An 18,916-nucleotide genomic window follows, 5' to 3' on the forward strand; every position below is an offset into this window, starting at 1 on the left:
GCAGGGTGGCAGCAAGACAAACCAGTCTAACCTGAAAGCCAGTGAGGAATGGGACTATTTCCTGCCACTTCAGTAAACAGACATCAGTGACTGCAGCCCTCCATGAGGGAGTGGTGAGTCCAGAGGAACTCCGGATGTGAAAACAGGATACTGGCCTCAGAGAGCTGAGATGAATATCAAAGGAATGATTTCAGTGAGCTCAGACTCTCCATACACAGGCTTCCCTTGTGGCTCAGACGGTAAAGAATCTAGCTGCAATGCAGGTGACCTAGGTTTGATCCCTGGGTCAGGAAGATCCCCTGGGGTGGCCACCCACTCCAGTATTCTTGCCTGGAGAATTCCATGGACAGAGGAGCCTGGCAGGTTACACAGTCCATGGGGTTGCAAACAGTTGGACATGACTGGGCAACTAACACTTTCACTTTTTCACACACACAAAGAAGTGCAAAATTCCTTAACTTGGGATATCTGGTTTTCTTTAATTTACAAAAAATCTACCTGCCCTGTGTTGCAAAACCTCTGTATAACCTGGCTCTTCCTCTCGCCTCCTCAGAGCAGTTCTCTTGGGGTCACTTGAGATGCTGTCTCCGGGGCTCAAAGTCCTAAAAATTCCCACTGAATAAAACATAACTCTCAACTTTTAGGTTGTGAATACTTTTTAAATTGACACAAGCAAAGAGAAAACGGCAGAGAGAGCTGCAAATTTCCACCTGCCAAAGACTTAATGAATTACATTTCCATTACATTTCCAGATGGGACTAAGTGCAAATTGTAGCAGGTAAGTAGGATGTCCAGGTAATTTATCATTCAATCCATTTTTGAGAGGGAAAGGAGTCACTATTTGCAATTATATTGAGAAAAAGTATAGGCAGAGGTTAGAAAGTATGTCTGCTTATTTAAACAGAGAGCAATAGACCTAAAGCTCTTACTATGGGTTCCTTGGATAAGGAAAATAAAAACATACCTTTGTATTTGGGTGTACTGACTTATGGTACACCCTTGATGCAGCATTGTAAAAATTCAACAAGTAAAATACAAATTCCTTGGATTAGTATTCAAGGTCTTCTACCCTCAGGCTTAGCTTATCTCTTCCCATACCCTGGCCCAAGCAAAACTAAACTTTTTTATCATTGCCCTCCAAACTCTACTTTTTCTCACTTTAAAATTCTATCCAACCCTCAAGGTCCCAGTCAAGGTTAATATCCTGCACCCCTGCTCCCACTTCAGGCAGATGGCTTTTAGAAGTTTCTCTCTTCACTATCATTTAGGTTTATATTTTATTTTCCCTCTAACATTTTTTTTGCTCATAGTTATCCTTTCTAACATAGTTTGTGCATTAAAATTGTATTCTGGGGCAGGATTTGAATTTAGCTTTGGAGTAACGTAACTTTATACTTCTTCTCTCATGCTGCATGGTACCGTTTCTGCAGGGTCCTCAGGACTCAACCTTGAAACCCGGATGAATCCAGTGGGGCTCCTGGGTATGGAAGCCCTTTCAACAGCTGTTAATTAGGGAAGGGAGGGGATGCAGAGACTATGGGGGAGCAGCCAAGAAACAAATGTGCAGCCTTGGGAGAGAGTCCTGGTTCTACCTCAAGGGATACATGTTACAATACCTTTGCACTCTTCACAGTACTAAAATCCTCTACAAATGGAAGATGTTAGCATTCATCATTTCAGAGGAGACTATCTAAGGTCAGATTAAAGGAACCAGAGAAGCTCATCAAAAGACTGAGACCTAGATTTCCCTGGTGGTCCAGAGGTTGAGAGTCTGCCTGCCAATGCAGGGGACATGGATTCAATCCCTGGTCAGGGAAGATTCCATATGCGACTAAGCCTCAGAGCACCATGACTATTGAGCCCGAGTTCTAGGGCCCATGAGGCACAACTACTGAGCCTGTGTGCTGCAACTACTGACGCTCTATGCCCTAGAGCCCATGCTCTGCATCAAGAGAAGTCACCATAGTGAAAACCCTGCCCACCACAACCAGAGGGGAACCCCTGCTCCCCACAGTCAGAGAAAGTCTGTGCACAGCAATGAAGACTCAGTCTCTGGTTTCAAAGAGACCAGATTAAAGGACTGTAGCAGTTTTGAGGGTCACTGTGCCCCTCTGTGATCTGCTTTGCCTGGCAAAGCAATAAAGTTATTCTTTTGTACTTCACCCCAAACTCTGTGTACAAGATTCAATTCAGCACTGGTGCCCAGAGGCCAAGCTTTCAACACCAACCCCGGTATCTCTTCCTTGCCTTTCTCCCCAACTACTCTGCCCCAAACTTGGGAAAATTTTCTGTCGTCCTTTGCAGACCTTTTACTTTCTTTATCACCAAGGACATTTATTTATTGATCTGTCTTAGACATAGCTCAGAGCTCCTCAAAGGTGCGAAGACTAAATCTTAAACTTTGCCAACTCCACCCCCTACTCTGTCCAGGAAAGGGCCCCCATCCAGTAAACTTGCTCAAGAATTTAGTTCTTCGTATCATTACATCCCAATTTATATATAGAAGGGTTTCCCTGGTGACTCAGATGGTAAAGAATCTGTCTGCAGGGCAGGAGACCTGGGCTGATCTCTGGGTGGGGAAGATCCCCTGGAGAAGGGATGGCAACCCTCTTCAGTATTCTTACCTGGAGAATCCCATGGACAGAGGAGCCTTGCAAGTTACAGTCCATGAGGTCGCAAAGAATCAGACAGGACGGATGGACTAACACTTTCACTTTACTTACAGAAAATGATGAAAGGAGGAGCCAAGTCCTCAATTTCCACTCAGAGAACTAATTGTAAGGGAGTTTGTGTGGAGAGGAGGGGAGAGGGGAGGGAGTTGGAAGGACAGTAGCTCCTTTGCTAAATTTGGAAATAAATTCCCCAGCACTCTGTAGATGAATGATTTTTGGTAATAATGAAAGTTCTCCACTTTTAGATTGGATAATATATAGTTACCGACAAAGAGAGGTTAGAAGTGTTAATTAAAACCACATCTAGATAGTCAATCAGATAGCTATTATGTAAGCTTAATTATTTAACTTTTTTTAGTTATCTCCTGCTGACTCATGTTCTCCAGCTGCTTTTCAAATCACAAACTCTTCTCGCCTGTCAAACTTTTCAATGCCTAGAGACACTTCTGTTTCGTCTGCCCTTTCTTGTCAGACTCTTTGTGGTTTCCTCTGTCTTCCAATTAAGCACTAACACTGATTCTTAGATAATTCATTCAAATCCACAGGAACTCAGTCGACAAGGAAGGAATTTTAATGACAAAGGAATTCAGCGCTCATTTTCTTCTTTCGTCTCTGAACATTAGGATTTACCGGGTTTTCTTGGGAACTATAGGTGACTTCATTCAGTGCTGGAGAGTTGGTCCCTGAACACATGGGCTTGAAGGGAAGACAAAGATGAACATTTTATAATAGTTAAAAATTCAGAGAATACAGTTCAGTTCAGTCGTTCAGTCAGGTCCGACTCTTTGCGACCCCATGAACTGCAACCCTCCAGGTCTCCCTGTCTATCACCAACTCCCAGAGTTTACTCAAACTCATGTCCATCAAGTTGGTGATGCCATCCAACCATCTCATCCTCTGTCATCCCCTTCTCCTCCTGCCTTCCATCTTTCCCAGCATCAGGGTCTTTTCAACTGAGTCAGTTCTTTGCATCAGGTGGCCAAAGTATTGGAGTTTCAATTTCAGCATCAGTCCTTGCAATGAATATTCAGGGTTGATTGCCTTTAGGATTGACGAGTTGGATCTCCTTGCAGTCCAAGGGACTCTCAAGAATCTTCTCCAACACCACAGTTCAAAAGCATCAATTCTTTGGCATTCAGCTTTCTTTATAGTCCAACTCTCACATCCATACATGACTGCTATATACGACTGCTGGAAAAACCATAGCTTTGACTGGATGGACGTTTGTTGGCAAAATAATGTCTCTGCTTTTTACTATGCTGTCTAGGTTGGTCACCGCTTTTCTTCCAAGGAGTAAGTGTCTTTTAATTTCATGGGTGCAGTCACCACCTGTAGTGATTTTGGAGCCCAAGAAAATAAAGTCTCTCACTGTTTTCATTATTTCCCCATCTATTTGCCATGAAATGATGGGACCAGGTGCCATGATCTTAGTTTTTTGAAAGTTGAGTTTTAAGCCAGCTTTTTCACTCTTCTCTTTCACTTTCATCAAGAGGCTCTTTAGTTCTTCTTCAATTTCTGCCATAAGGGTGGTGTTATCTGCATATCTGAGGTTATTGATATTTCTCCTGGCAATCTTGATTCCAGCTTGTGTTTCATCCAGCCCAACATTTCACATGATGTGCTCTGCATAGAAGTTAAATAAGCAGGATGACTATATAAAGCCTTGATGTGCTCCTTTCCCTATTTGGGACCAGTCTTTTGTTCCATGTCAAGTTCTAACTGCTCCTTCTTGACCTGTGTACAGATTCCTCAGGAGACAGGTCAGGTGGTCTGGTATTCCCATCTCTTTCAGAATTTTTCACTGTTTGTTGTGATCCACACAGTCAAAGGCTTTGGCGTAGTCAATAAAACAGAAGTGGATGTTTTTCTGGAACTCTCATGCTTTTCCAATGATCCAAGGGATGTTGGCAATTCGATCCGATGAATGTTGGCAATTCCATCAGATGCTGGCAATCCTTCAGCACCACAATTCGAAGTGTCTCTGTGACACAATTGATGAGCATATTTGGCTGTTAACCCAAGGATGTTCCTTAACGTTTCCCCCGTCATGGATCACAGGCTTGTCTTGTCATAGTGATGAGGCTTGCATAACTTAACAAAGCTATGAGCCAAGCCCTACAGGGCCACCCAAGACGGATGGGTCATAGTGGAGAGAACTGACAAAACATGGTCCCCTGGAGGAGGGAATGGCAAACCACTCCAGTAGTCTTGCTGCAAGAACCCCACGAACAGAAGGAAGCTATTTTCATTTAAACAGTTCAAAACAGAGTTGGCTTGGGACAAATGAAGAGTGTTATTCATCCATGTGTTACTGGCTATTGGCTGTGATTGCTTGAGTAGGAATTATTTAGAGAAATCCAAGTGATAATAGCTATGACTTTGGCTATGAATTGAGAATTCTTACTGGGGGCATTTCTGAGTAAGACCAGAAAAAGCTATTTAGCTAAAACCAAAAGTAAGACTACTTCAACTTACTACTATTTAGTTTTTTTCAACAATTTGCATTCTTTTATAAAGACAGATTCTGGTTTAACACTTTTTAAGATCATTGAATGGGTAGAGATAATTTTTTTTAGTCTCTTATATCTGGGCACTGTTTGTACTTAATATGAACATGAGTCCTTATATAACCTTTGAGGTAAATATTTTCTTTCACACATTATAGATGAAGAATTTGAGGTCCAGTGATAGTTGATAACTGTTTCAGAGTGAAAAACCTTGGTGAGTACCTTACTAAGCTGGTGCTCAAACTCAGATCTGAGCTTTCGCCAAAATTATCTGATGTCAGTGTTCCTTCCACTGAACAGACTGCCTGTCTTAGAGTTTATCTCAAACTCTGAAATTCAGTGCAGATGGTTCTTCCCCAAGAGAAGCATCTCAAATGTGTACTTGGGTCACTTCTGTGCTACTTAACACAAGCATTAACAAATCATCCATCTATTCACTATCCACAGAGTGTCTGCAGATTCCAGGCTCTGTGCCAGGTCCTAGAGATTAATCAGAAATGATTTCTATTTTTCAAGGAGCTCAATCCCTTAAGCTAGATTATATCAAGTTTTACTCATTTATTCATTCATTCATCTGCTTCCTGCCTATGAACGTCCAATTGCTTCAACACTATTTATTTATTGAAAAGTCTACCCTCTTTCATTGACTTCCTTTTATACCTTTGTCAAAAATCAGTCAATTCACTTTGTGTGAGTCTATTTCTGGGTTCTCTGTTCTGTTTCATTGATCTCTGTCATGAATTCTATGCTGCCTTGATTGTTATCGCTATATAGTAAACCTGACAATTGAGAAAAGTGATTCCTCCACTTTACTGGTCTTGTTCAAGATTGCTTTAACTATCTCGGGGCTTATTCTTTTACATGTAAATTTTAGAGTAAGTTTGTCTATATCTACAAAAACTTTGCTGGAATTTTGATAGGAATTATATTAAACTTCTAGATCAGTTTTTGGAAAGTTGATGTTTTTACTAAGTTGACTCTTCCAAACATTCAGCTTTTCTTTGATATGCAGTTGGAGGTAGAAGGAGACTGGCTAAAGAGGTCTGCTGGAGTCAGCTATGCTTTCCTGAGGACACTCTGGACACCCCCAGTCCACGAGGAAAGACGCTGGTGTAAGGTGGGCTCAAGCTGCCCATCAGGAATTGAACCACATGAGGGCCACTAACAAGGCTTCCCAGACAAGTTCTCCCTGAAGTAGGAAAGGTAGGTGCCAATTCACAAAGTTGCACATGCATTCAGAGAAAGAATCTGCTAGGTAGTGTCCAGTCGGATGGTGGAGGCCAAGAAGTGTGGGCTTTTGGAGGCAATGAGGAGACACTGGGGCTGTTATGCAGGGAGGGACCCAAGGAAGCTACATTTCACACTGCACTGTGGAGAAGGGAGAAGAGGCGATCAGCAACAGGTCTGGAGGCTGGATCATGAGCCAGGGGGTGTGCTGAGTCCAGGGAAGAGATGAAAGGAGCCAGATACAAGGCAGGGGGAGGAGGGCCCGGTTGCAAAAGAATGAGGCCCCTTTTTTTAATATACGTGTTTGTAAGTGAATAAAGGAGAGAGTTGATCTATTGCAGGTTGAAGAGATTGTCTGGGGTTTCTTACAAGGTGGGAAGGAGGATTCGAGAGGAATCCATTCAAATGCAGGTATTAGAGAAGTTTGGGTCTTCCCAGGTGGCAGTGGTAAAGAATCTGCCTGCCAATACAGGAGCCATAGGAGATGCAGGTTTGATCCCTGGGTAGTGAAAATCCCCTGGAGAAGGCAATGGCAACCCGCTCCAGTGTTCTTGCCTAAGAATTCCCATAGACGGAAGAGCCTGGCAGGCTACAGTCTATGAGGTCGCAGAGTCTGAGTGCTAAGTCTGTTGCTCACCAGGCTTCTCTGTCCATGGGATTCTCCAGGCAAGAATACTGGAGTGGGTAGCCATTCCCTTCACCAAAGGATCTTCCTGACTCAGGGATTGAACCATTATCTCCTGCATTTCAGGCAGATTCTTTACCATCTGAACCACCAGGAGAGCCCATTTAGTAAGAGAGGTAGATACTTAATGACAGGATGGGGATCCAGAGTTAAGAGCCCAGGTTTATTTCAGACAAAAAGAGTGTCATCTCTTATTTTGAGATATAGAGGATGCATAAACAATGAAAGATAATCCAGAGGAACTTTGAGGCTTGGAAAAGTAGGCATCAAATGGGATTAAGAGTCCAAGACAATATTCTACTTTGTCCATTCTTCCAACAGCAGAATCAGCTTCTTCAAAAGTTCTCCAGAATATTCCAGTCCTGGTATACTCCATTCAGAGGAAGGGGGGGGAAAAATCACAAGAGAAATGACTCCCAGTAAACAAGGATGATTCGTTTTTCTTTTTTTTATGAATTAGCTTACAGTTTGTGACATTAAGAAAATCAATGCCATTTCTCATGTTTACACATCATTTGCTTAGCTGAATAATTCTCCTTCAGGGAGTTAATTTCTTTGTGATGGGTTTAATGGGAGACATCATTAATACAGAAAAACCTCTTTTTACCTGTCTGATCTCCTCCAATTTATAAATTCATCCAGTATTGAAGCCAGAATTCAAGTTTCACTGCCTCTTTTAACAGATGAAGAAAACATAAACCTAGATAGAAGGTTTACCAAAGAAATCAGTGGGGCCAGAGTCTGAGTTTCCTGGTTACTACTGTGATTCTCTTTTATGAGTCTTTGAGTCAGTAGAATGGCCTGTAATGACTCCAATTTAAAGTAGTCCTGCCCAGATAGAATTATTGATTCCTTTTAGTGAGTAGGTCCTGGAAGTTTTGGGGTCTGGATCAAAAAATTGAACTAATGGAATTGCTGATGGTAGATATCAAGGTTCAAAATAAGAGAAATGGGGTAGCAATGTTAAATCAGGTGTAGGGGAAAAGGAGGTGAAGAAGATAGAGGATGGCATAGAATGGAGTAAACAAACAGGTATGGGACTTCATATGGTTTCTGTATACTGTCATCCTCTTTTCTTTTTTTTTTTAATTAAATTTTTTATTTTGTATTGGAGTATATAGACAGCCAAAGGACTCAACCATACATATTGATGTATCCATTCTCCCCCAAACTCGCTCTCATCCAGGCTTCCACAAACATTGAGCAAAGTTTCCTGTGTTATACAGTAGGTTCTAGTTGATTATTATTATTATTGTTTTAAATCAACATGGTAGACCATGCATGCAAGTCCACATGCTGCTGCTGCTTAGTCGCTTCAGTCGTGTCTGACTCTGCGACCCTTCAGACTGTAACCCACCAGGCTCCTCTGTCCATGGAATTCTCCAGGCAAGAATGCTGGAGTGGCTTGCCATGCCCTCCTCCAGAGGATCTTTCCCACCCAGGGATCGAGCCTTGGTCTCCTGCATTGTAGGTAGATTCTTTACCCCTGAGCCAGCAGGGAAGCCCATGAATCCACATATGTGCTTACAATTTGCCAATTTTGTTAAAAATAGATGGAAACAGAAAGCTTAACTCTACAATGCATTAAAGACTTCACTCCGAAGACCTGATACCCTGTTATTGGCTTCATTTCGGCAGATTTGAATCAGTTACGAGCACTCTGAGAAAATGGGACTGGACCTAACTGCCACACATTCACCAGGTGACCTTAGGTATTTCCTCTTTCTTCTCTCGACAGAGGAAATGAAAGTATTAAACAGGTCTCTGGGGACAAATTCATCTCTGGAATGCTGTCATTATTTTTGGACCGGATAGATGGTCAGGCTAGGTGTAACTGGTCAATTTCATTTCCTCTTTCACCTCAGTCCCCAAATATTTCAGCCTCCCTTTGGGGTGAGTTCCAGGTGTCACAAAAAGATTCCCTCTTCTCTCGTTCTGATATTCTTCTGGGAGATGCAGCAGCCAGCATTCATTCCTTCTCTAGATGCTCACTCACTCAATCAGTCACTAAGTCACATCTGACTCTTTGTGACCCCACGGGCTGTAGCCCACCAGGCTCCTTTGTCCATGGGATTTTCCAGGCAAGAATACTGGAGGGTTGCTATTTCTTTCTCTGGGGGATCTTCCTAGCCCAGGGATCAAACCTGCATCTCCTGCAGTGGCAGGTGGATTCTTTACCACTGAGTCACCAGGGAAGCCCTCTCTCTAGCTGCTACCAAGACATATCTTACTTCCCCATGCTGATAAAATTCTCAGCGCCAGCTTCCTGAGCTGGGATGAGAAGCAGGCATGGCAAACATCACACAGAAGTAGTGACTTGTGCCCTCTCTTGCCTCTGTCCAATTTGCACAAGATGCCCTTGTCTTGACATCACACTATAGTGAGTGACCTCTGAGGTCTCACCATGAAGGGGACAATTGCACAAGTGGAGCAGTTATGCTGAAGGAAACAAAAACATATGGAGATGAGCCTACAGCCTAGAAGAGAGATGAACTAGTGAGCACAGCAGAGGATTCCACACCTTCCACCGTGGACCCAGCATCACAGCACAGCACAAACATAGGAAACTTTCCAGCTTATGCAAATTCAGTTTTCTGTCATACTTCACTGCCTTCTTTCAAGAATACAAATAACGGTGATTTTGAGCTTCCGCCACACTTATTTAATTTATATTATGAAATTTAATAATTTAAAACTGTCCAGGTCCTTATACAAGATGCATTTCATACCACTTAATGTAACTGAAGAAAACTTTAAAAAAGAGATTTGGTTAAACATCGTCCTCACAATGGGAAACCTGGAAATGAATCCTGGCCTGGCGCTATTGACAGAGAGACTCTGGTCAAGTGGCTTTCTCTCTCTGGACTTTCACTCTCAAATTAAGGAATTGATTTTTATCTTTTATTTGTTCATTAAAATTCTATGAAGTGTCACCCAAGGGCTGGGAAAGTGAAATGAAGTTATTGCCTTCAAAGACAAATAGTGATTGTCACTTATTAAATAATAGACATTGAGTGCAAGCTTCTGTGTCTCTTCTCAATTCATGCAATCAAGACATGGATGGTGTTATGATGTTGCTAGGGCCATGTCATCAGCAGACACTAAATAGCATGGAAAGAAAAGTTCTGTCTCCTGGAGGGCCTGGTCTAATCTCTACCAGCATTGTGACCTTGGACACCCTGACCATGGACACTCTACGTGTATGGCAGTATTTCGTTAGTTGCAAAGCAATAGCCAATGTCAGGGATGATCTGTACAGGAAGAACTTGCTTATAGTAGAGAACAAATTGGCATCTAGAAAACTAATCTCTCCTTGATTGCTCAGGTTCAAAATGGACCTAGATTCTGTATCTAGTTAAATATTTTGTTGAATAATATTTTTAAAGTTTTGTTTGGACTTTGAATGAGTCAGTGACTTTGGACGAGGTAGTCACAGAAACAAACTACAACTTGGTGCAAAATCTGGGCTCCAGGCGTATGCAAGAAATGTCCCTTAAAGTAGTTCTTTGGAATCTCATTGGAAGACCAAGTAGACATAACGGCTTCCGGTTGCTACATTTTCTGGTGAAGAAAATGGCATCCAGAAGAAAGTTAATGATTATCTCTGAATCACATAGGAATTTGCCACATCTGGCAACTCCCAGGTCTTCTGGTTCCCAGTTCAGTGTCTGTTCAATTATTCTACATTTTCATATTGCATAGCTTTTTCTTTTGTTACTCTGGAGTAGATCTAGAGTGGCCTATTTTTCTTTAAAAGTGGAAAGTGATTTTCTGCCTAGATAATTCAATTAATGTTGAACCTACAAGCAGCTGCCATTTATGGAGCAATTGACAGGAAGATGGAATTCTGCAGGTATTGTCAGACTTAATCCTCACAACTGTAAGATTAGAAACTGAGGTGCAGTGAAACTCAGTCCTTTGGGTGAGCTCAGAGTGGCAGAGCCTGGAGTCCCTCTGGTACTGGACTGCCCACCCCTGTGGTGTGCCAGCCTCTCTTACACTAGAAAAGTAACTAGCTGAACAGACCCATTCAGGTTTCTAAGCACTATTCTCCCTGAGGGCAATAAATGAGTGTCCACAGCCTGCCTTTTCAATCTGAGTCCCAGGCCATCTCATTCGGGAAAAGGCCTCAGAAAATATTCTGAACTTTTTCCTCCCATGCATCTTCTATTCTGAGTCATCTGTATATGCAGTATGATTAGACTATTCATCAAATTCTTAATAAAAAAGTTTTCTGAAAGGGTGCACACCGTGAATTATGGAATACTTACTTTCACTAGCCTCATTTAAAAACATGGAGTGCCATGATTAAACACCTCTGCCATGAGCATTTGGGCTTTTCAGAAGAGCAGTCCATTGAGATTTACTGAAGTGTTTGGAGAAAGTTCTAATAACATGGTAGACTGTGGAATCTGCAACTCAGTGAACTGAGCTGATGGAAAAAACTTTCAGAGGTCTGTGGGTTCTGAAGCTGGGGATGAATTTCACACCTGATGAGTCTTCTCCATTTCGATATGCCTTATTTTCCCTTTAGGGTCCCATGAGTGTCAGGGAGGTAACTGGAGACAGGAGAAGAAGGCCACTTTAGACTAAAAATCCATCTTTCTGGAACCTTCTTGGTCTGAGTAGGGATCATTGCTCCAGACTGAGGCAGCAACAGGTTGCTTGGGTCCGCATTGGTCACCAAGACTGTGGATGAGTGCGTGTGAACCTGAGTGCGTGGTCTGCAGGAGCTTGAAGAGTAGGTTATTCAGAAAAAAGGTACCAGGGTTGGGCGGTACCTGGAAACCTAGTTACAGGAGATGCTGTTGAAGAGCAAGATGGTGCGCCTCCAGGGTTCAAGTTCAGGAATCTGAAAGAGGAGACAATCTGCTAAATCACAGGAGATAAAATGAGGACTGAAAAGCGTGAAAGATGCAAGAAGACCACAGAAGGTAAGCATCAGCATCCAGCTTGGTCCCCACAATTGGATCCAATAAATATTTGTTCAGTGAATAAACGGATAAACATAAATGGAAGAGGCTTTGGTGTGGAGAGATCGGATTTTGAGTCAAATAGACTGAGCTTTGATCTGCCATTTCTTAGCTGTGGATACTTGGTTGAATTACTTTCATCTCTTTCAGCGGATTACTATTTTTTAAAATGAGGACAATGGAACTTGCTTCCCGTTACTGTTATGTGGATTCAGATTAGACAAAAAAAAAACACTTTTTGAGCCCTGGTTAAAAGGGCTAAAGTGGAATATTATGATCAAAATTAGAGCAGATGTGGTCTGTGTAAGAGCTGTGTAGTCAGGGCTACTTCACAAGTATCAAATGGCTGAAACCCCCTCCACCAACGGCACCACGACATAACCTATGTGTGTGATGAGGACTCTGTGTCATTCAGAAATGTGATAATATGGTATTTTTTTTAAGCAAAAAGTAAGACATGTGGAATTCACCAGGGGAGTGCTATGCAAAAGCTGGATTTAAATTTTTAAAAATATGCTTCATTTATTCTTCTATTCATGCTTTAGCCCTAAACAAGATAAAAATCAGTTTTTAGGAACTTTTCTTCAATGTAATGTCTCCTTCCTGAGATGAGGAATAATACCTTAATTCTTCAACTGTTTAATTGGTGTTCACTGTGCTTTTATGAGACCAATCACTGCTCCATTTGAATAAACAATTTCTGCCTCCTGAGTATGAAGTTAGAGAAATATAGTGTTAATCCTCACTTGACAGCAATTACAAGACCATTTCATTTTTCCCATCACCAGCATGTTCAAGGTTAACATGCCAGCCAGGATTCTCGATGACTCTACCTCCCAGACCCTAAGTCTTTGACCCTAAACCTCAGAGATTATCACAGTTTCCTGATTCTCCTTGATGACTCTGGGAAGAGCTTCCTGACTGCCAAACTTCCTTCTTTTTTGTTGTGTTTACTGAATGGTCTGCTCACTTCTATTACAGCACAAACAAAATAATAGTGGTTCTCTTTTACTAGTGCCTAGGATGTAGCAGACACCGCCTCACAGGCTCTACATATTATAGTGACTTGTGAAATTCTTTCAATGACCTTGACCGAAGATATTATTATTTTCATTTTACATATCTAAAGCTTCCAGGGCTTAGAAAGTGTGCTAACAATCCCTCCGTTGAAAGGCAGAGCCTGAATTTGAATGGAGGTTTGTCTGGATCCAGAGTTGCTTTCCTCCACGTTTACATGGCATTGCTTCCCTTTCCACTACAGAAATGTGAACATTTTTCAGGGCAGATACGGAGTGTAACGAGTGTTTTAAAAGACTGGAAATGAATTCACTCAGAACTCCAGAGGCTAGAGTGTAAGATCAGGGAGCCGGCAGGACCTTAGGCTGTGGGAATGCTTGAGGGGACACAGTTCTTGTTGCAGGTGACCCAGGCAGTCCTTGCCTTGTGCTATATCACTCCAATCTCTGCCATCAAGGTTATATCCCATCCTCCTGATCTTCTGTCTTTCAGAATATATGTAGCTACATTTAGGGCCCACCCACATAATGCAGGATGAGGTACAATGATCCTTTCTTCAAATAAGGCAGCGTTTGTAGGCCAGGGGTTCAGGATAGGGACATATCATTTTGGGGACCACCATGAAGTCAACTTAAGTTGATAGCAGCTTCACCTGAATCACCTGTAAGTATCTTCAAAAGATGCATCTCTTCACTCAGGTTAAGAAGACATGGAGTCCAGGAATCTGAATTTAGCATGTTCTCCCTGAATGAATCTCATAATTTGGGAAACCCTGCCTCGATCTTAGACCAGTACATCATTACTTTAAGAAATCTCCAGAATAGTCTTTCTGGAACACAAATCAATAGCATTTCCCTTCTCAGGTTCACTCTTCCACTGTTCCATATCCCTCTTAACCTCCCTCTGGACACTCCATATGCAGAGGGTGCTGTGGCCAAGCAGGACCCCTGAGAGGTGCAACACCTTCTCTTATGTCAAATTCACAACATCTGCCCTGCCCTCTATTCAGAATCATCCCTCCCCACCTTTAGTTTTGTTTACTCCTCTATGTGTATTAGCATCTATTTCAGGTGAGTCCTCCCTGATCACAGGCAAAGTTTGGTGGGCTTGCTGTTTACTCTTACCAGCTCTGGGTTCACGCCCCATCACAGAAATTAGCATGCTGGACTGGGATTTCACAGTTATCTCTCTCTTTCTCCTGTTAGATTGTGAGCTCATTGAGGGCCAGAACCTTGTCTTACTCCCCTTTCTTCCTCCAGTACTTCGCAGAGCATGTGTGACATCAAACAGGGGTTCAGAATATGTTTACCACAAAATGAAGAGTGCATGATTGCTCCTTATATCAAATTCCCCTCTCTCTCAAAGTCTTTACCAAATTTTCTTATTATGTTCATTCCAACAAAAATTTTGTTTAAAGAGAAAAAGCCCAGAGTTTCAGATTGCATTGCATTAAAAACAAAAGTCGTGGTGTTATTCCACCCCCCAGCCCCCCATTGGTGGCCTCATATCCCTTTCATTTGGAAGGGATTATTTACAAAACACATTTACACGTTCATCTCACATACCAGTCAAATGAAGTAGGCAGGATGGTTATTAGCATCTTCATTTCACAGATGAGAACATTGACCCAGTTAGATCAATTGACTTACCCAGGGTCACCCAAGCATTCAGTGGTGAAACCCACATCATCTGACTCAAAGCCAGCAGAATTTGTACTAGCCAAGTCTGGAACTTAAGATGCCTGGCAAAAAGTATCCTAGGAAAATGTTACTGGAATCGGGCTGTTCTGCGGTGGGTATAGAATATGCAGTAGCGGAGATCCTTCTGGATGATGCAAAGGGAAGGACTGATGGTGGGACTGGGAGCAAAGACTTCCAGACCCAGCTACCCAGGGGGCAAAGCAAAGTGCTTCTGTCAGGGTGCAGTGTCCACTCTGCTGGGTAGAGCTCTAGTCAGAGCTCAAGTTAACTCTGGCTAAAGATAAACGTCTTTAAATCTCAAAATGTAAGTCTGGAGTTAAAGAAAGAAGGGACAAGGGCATAGGGCTGGTCTGTCCTGAGGTCAGTTTCCCCTCTAGCTAGATGTGGACAAAGCAAGAAGAACCACGCCCATGTGTCTGACCTTTGCAGGCACAGTGACCCTCCCACTCATAGATATGACTCAATGCGTGACCAATTAGATTAGTGCTACTCCTTGGGGGAAGAGACAGGGGGGTGGTTTGCAGAGCTTCCTCAAGTCACATTGGGTCCCAGTGACCAGTCTGGTGGTTCCTTCAGTTGGAGAAGTCAGGACGATGCGGGTAACACGGCAGGTTCTCCTTCACAACTGTGCATTCGGAAATGATGGAACAGGTCAGGAGACTGAGAAGCAGGGGTTTGATTTCATGCTGCCTGGGGCCTCGAAACAAGCAGTATCTCAGTTTGTAGACCTGTAGTCTGGAAAAACAGGCCATGCTCAGCCAGGAGATGCTGAAGATGACCCATTGTTAACGGAATGATGATATTGGAACTTTCACTTATGTTGATCTTGTACCCCCTCCTTTTTGACGTTTTTACTCTTTTTTTGTGTCAGTTCAATAACGAACAGGACATTTTGAGTGCAGTGGTTGGGAGTATATAATTTGTAAACAAATATATGTATTAAAGAGGTATAAATAAGATCATTTATATATTTCTAGCCTAGAGATACAAATCCAGTCAATGGAGTATTCTAAACCAGGCTGGAATACTCTAACCCAGTGACTCTCAAACACCTTTCTATGAAAATGCTTTGATTTGGCTCCATGAGAATGAATGTTCAAAATACAAAATTTCAGGTGCCACTTCTGGAAAGTCCTTAAGTTCAGAGTGGAGTCCAGCAATCTTTATTTCCTGCCATCACCCTGGATGGTTCCAGTGAACAGCCAGGCCTGCTTCTTTCTGGGTGTTAGTTCCCCTGCTGCACAACAGCGAAATTGGCACAAAAGACTGTAAAGCCACTTCTCTCCTTGACAGTTGGTTTGTGATTCTTTCAATTTATTTGATATGGAGGAAAGGGCATGGCAGCCGGAATTGGAAAGTCTGATGCTAATTTCTGCATTTTCATTAATCCACCTTCTGACATTGCCTGCGGGCATCTCAGTTTCCTTATCTATAAAATAGAAAGAGTAGTTAACATTTACTCAGTGCTTACTAAAGCTGGGCGTTCTAACCATTGAATGTCTAGTAACTCATCTAATACATCAACTTTATGAGGGTACTTATGTTTATTATCACTGTTTTGTAGATGAGGACATTGGGGCAGAAAAGATGAAGTAGTTCGCCTAAGGACACACAGCAGGTAAGTGTTATGACCAGATTATAAACCCTGTCAATGATCCCTAGAGCCCGCACTCTTAAAACACAGAGTATTAGCAACATGTAATAAATGAGCCTTTGGAAAATGCCACACCAAGGGCTAGAATCCAATGGTTCAAGAATTCGTGTTTCCAAACTAAAGGGAAGCAGGGAAGTACTATAGTCCTTTGAGATTTGCTGAGTCAGATTCATCTAGTGGCCTGAGTGCAGTGTTGTGGGTAGGATTCAGAGCTGGACATCAGGGATCTGGGATCGGGCCCCGCCCTGTCAAGGAGCCAATCGCTCTCTGCGTCAGATTCCCCATCTGTATGACATGCTAAGGTGACTTCTGGCACTAAGGATTTATTCTGTGTCTGTTGCCTGCAGGGAGAATGTTGAAAAATGTGTGTGATTTTTGATGGGAACAGTGACAATGCCAGTCACAGCTGAGGGTGCTTTGCTGGAAGGATCTGAAATGACTGCATATACCCACAACGGAGGCCAAGACAGCCCACGTCTGAAGCCTTGCCCATTCTGATTCTTTGCATCGTCAGCTCCCAACACTGTCAGTTTCCATGGAGCCATGGGGACGAGAGGACTTGAGGCAAGTTCAGCTAGCGGAGCTCTGGGTCTGTCAGGAGATGGAAGGAGCCTGACAGGTGTCGGCCAGGTAGCCCCAGAGCCTGCAGTCCTGGGTGCAGCTCCCAGTGGCTTGACAGTGATCTTGCTTTGAAGTCCTCCCTCTATTTAACAAAACCCTCTCCACATATTGTTTTGAAAATGCCAAAGGGAACTTGAAACCTGTATGAGGGGTGAGGGAGAATTACAAAAGTAACATCGTGACTTTGAAGACAGAGATGCTCTGAACAGGGCCTTTAATTTGCTCAGCAAGCTTGGACAGGTTCTTTTTTCTATTCTGGACTCTTCACTCTTATGACTTAATGTGTGCTAAGTTGCTTCAGTCGTGTCCGACTCTTTGTGACCCCATGGACTGTAGCCAACCAGGCTCCTCTGTTCATGGGATTCTCCAGGCAAGAATACTGGAGTGGGTTGCCATGCCTTTCTCTAGGTATGAGTTCGTAGCATCTTTTAAATAAATGAAGAAACAACCAACCACTCCCCCTGCGTCATCTCACATACCTGTCAGGCAGGTGTTAGGATGCATGTTACTAAGGACCAAAGGAATCTCCTGGAGATTAATGACTTAGCCCAGGTCACCCAGCGTGTAGGCAGAGAGCTGGAGCCAAGTCCAGCTCTCCCCAGATTGTCTCTGGGGCCTCGTCGACCGCCTTCTGGCTGCCTCCCTGGAGCTGGATAACTCCATTAGGCTGTAACCGTGCAAGCCCATCCTCCTTCTTAGGGTTTGAGGGAGCTGATGTGTCATTTGACACAAAGAGCTCTTTCATCAGCTGCCCCCACTGAGGACCACCCAGGACAAAGTCAGCTTTAGCCACAGCTGGACAAATTTAGGTCAGATCTGCGGAAGAATTTCCTGGCACGGCAGTTAGACAATGGGACACGTTCCTGAGCAAAGTTGTAATTTTCATCTTCGGAGGATGAGAAAATCAGAGCCAGTTTCCTCTGTGTCAAAGAGGCTGAGGCTTTAACTTTTCAGCCTCTTCAGGTCTCTATACCACGTGGATTCTTGAACCCCAGGAGACAAAAATCTTGCTGCAAGAAGAAAAGAGATCTCCTGGAGCAGCAAACAGAAGTGGTCAATCTTTGAGGATTTATCCAACCCTCATAGAGTATCTAACCTGATCGAGGCACCCGGGTTAGAGCAACAAATGAGATGGAGTCTTCCTCCAGACACAGATTTGATTCTCATGATGGGAGACAAACCCCCAAGTGAATAAGGTGATATCGCATATGGATGAGACCAGGAAATTAAAGCAGGAGAAGAGGATGACAGAGGACAAGATGGTTAGATGGCATCACCAACTCAATGAACGTGAGTTTGAGCAAGCTCCAGGAGATGGTGAAGGATGGGGAAGCGTGGTGTGCTGCAGTCCATGGGGTCGCAAAGAGTCGGACATGACTGAGCGACTGAACAACAACTTGGAAGGAGAAACTTGGCATTGCCTTAGCAGATTGATCCAGGTCCACATGCTCCACTTCTGAGGAACTATCTTTGGAATTGTGTCCTGCAGGATAAGAAGTAGCAACCAGGTGGATGTACAGAGAAAGAACATTCTCAGCAGAAGGAGCAATAAAAATTCAGAAGTTCGAAGCCAAGCAGACCTGGTACAATGTATTCCACTTACTAGCTGACTGCCTTGAGAGCTTGAATTTCTTCATCTGTAAAATGAGGACAGTATTAGCACCTATCCAGTGTTTTGCTGAGAAGATTAAAAGGGGGAAAAAATAAAAGATGCTGAAAAATAAAATAAGACATAGCCCCCACCCTTCGGGAGCTCACAGTATAGATAATGAGGATATGTGAGCAAATCAATTTAGAAAAAACATTTATGAAATATATGATCAATAGTAACCAACATCTGGAGAAGGAAATGGCAACACA

The 18,916-nt window shown here is 43.0% G+C and overlaps 1 long non-coding RNA gene across 1 annotated transcript; it reads left to right on the plus strand.

Moving 5' to 3' along the window:
- The first annotated feature begins 644 nt into the window (after positions 1-644).
- Positions 645-17,377, plus strand: LOC122442059. The gene is made up of 4 exons (XR_006269536.1): positions 645-778; positions 6,192-6,382; positions 16,346-16,399; positions 16,783-17,377. It is a non-coding gene; the product is annotated as an uncharacterized LOC122442059 (long non-coding RNA).
- The last annotated feature ends 1,539 nt before the right edge of the window (positions 17,378-18,916 follow it).

Source organism: Cervus canadensis, chromosome 5 (assembly GCF_019320065.1).
Source record: "Cervus canadensis isolate Bull #8, Minnesota chromosome 5, ASM1932006v1, whole genome shotgun sequence".
Lineage (NCBI taxonomy): Eukaryota > Metazoa > Chordata > Mammalia > Artiodactyla > Cervidae > Cervus > Cervus canadensis.